This window comes from Humulus lupulus, chromosome 3 (assembly GCF_963169125.1).
Source record: "Humulus lupulus chromosome 3, drHumLupu1.1, whole genome shotgun sequence".
Classification (NCBI taxonomy): Eukaryota; Viridiplantae; Streptophyta; class Magnoliopsida; order Rosales; family Cannabaceae; genus Humulus; species Humulus lupulus.
In genome coordinates, this window is record NC_084795.1 from 272,012,526 (window position 1) to 272,014,441 (window position 1,916).

The following is a 1,916-nucleotide window of genomic DNA, read 5'->3' on the forward strand; positions in this document are numbered from 1 at the left end:
AAAAAATTGCATTTTTAGGGCTTTTGCCCAGGGACTCGGGGGATGGTTCCAATGCGTTGTTTTAAGGAATTAAAGGTCCCGTGAGTGTGGGAGTGGTCCCGGGAAGGGGTTTTGGATTGGTTAGTATTAAAGAGTGTTTTACATGTGTTGTGACTAGGATTTTGGAAGAGGCTCGTGCTAGAGGACCGTGCTCGTGACCGTGGTGCATCGGAAAGCTCAGGGTACAGGTAAGAAAATTGTAGCACCTGTAGAGCAGGACTTGGGCCCATAGAATTATTGCAGGGCGCGGCCCTAAACTGTATTATTGCTAGGATGTAGCTTAATATGAATGATTGTATATTTGATTGTTATTTGTGAATGCTAAATATGGTAAAAGCATAATGAACGGCGAAGGGCCGAGAACGGCAGTGGGGCCGGGAATACCACTTAGCACATGGAGTGCTCGTGGTTAGGGTGAGACCCCAATGGATACATGGGATATCCTTACGGTATAGACCGAGATCCCAGCTTTGGTAACGCTTCTGGGACGGCGTGGCCGTGTATGTGTTAGATTTTATGGACTGTCTGACTAGATATGAACTATCTACTATAGTGACTGTAGATTATGCGTATGTTATGTACTGTTTCAGTTTTCTTGCTGGGCTTCGGCTCACGGGTGCTCTGTGTTGCAGGTAAGGGCAAAGAGAAGGTCAACCAGCCATGAGTACGGAGAGCGTGAGGGCGGCGCGTACATGTTTGGCCTGCCCAACTGCTTTGGTTGGGGTATTTTGAGAAATGGCTGTAAAAACCCTAATTTTGATAGTTAAACACTTGTAAACTTGTTTTGGAGTTGTAAATACTTTATATACTGTGTTTTGGGATCCCAGATGTAAGAGGCTTGAAATTTTCAATGAATTAAGGGATTTTCAAGATTATAGCCTTAACCTCAGTTTAGTCACAATTTTATTCTAAAAACCTCGTTTAGCGAGTTGTTAGCACATTTTAAACTCACTTAGTAACGGCTATAAGGTAATAGGGTGTTACAACATCAGTCTGAAAATCTAAATCGGTGTAGCCTACAAGGTTCAAAACACCATCCTTGTAGACTAAAATATAATCCATAGTCCGTCTCAAATACTTCAGGATATGCTTAACTGCTATCCAATGTTCCGGTCCTGGGTTTGATTGATACCTGTTCACTACTCCCACTGCATAGCAGATATCTGGTCTAGTACACAACATGGCATACATCAGACTTCCAACTGCAGATGCATAAGGAACTTTTCTCATTGCATCTTCCTCTTCAGGAGTCTGGGGAGACTGCTTCTTTGAAAGATGAATTCCATGGCGGGACGGTAGACGCCCTTTCTTGGAATTTGTCATTGAGAAACGTTCAAGCATTTTATCTATGTAAGCTGCTTGAGATAGAGCTAAGAGTCTGTTCTTTCTATCCCTTGTGATCTGGATACCTAGAATATAACTTCCTTCACCCAAATCCTTCATCTGGAATTGAGTGCTCAGCCAATTCTTCACATCCGATAATTTCTTAACATTGTTTCCAATGAGTAAGATATCATCTACATAAAGAACCAGGAATACCACTATTTGATTTACCTTCAGTTGGTAAACACAGGGCTCATCAATATTTTGTTCAAAGCCATAGGTTTTGATTATTTCATCAAACCTAAGATTCCAGGAACGAGAAGCTTGCTTAAGTCAATAGATGGACCTATTCAACTTGCAAACTTTTCCTTCTTGTCCAGACACTTTAAATCCTTCTAGCTGATCCATATAAATGACTTCATCAAGCTTTCCATTAAGAAAAGTTGTCTTGACGTCCATTTTCCAGATCTCATAGTCGAGAGCGGCTGCTATTGATAGGAGGATGCGAATGGATTTGAGCATGGCTACTGGACTAAAAGTTTCCTCATAGTCCA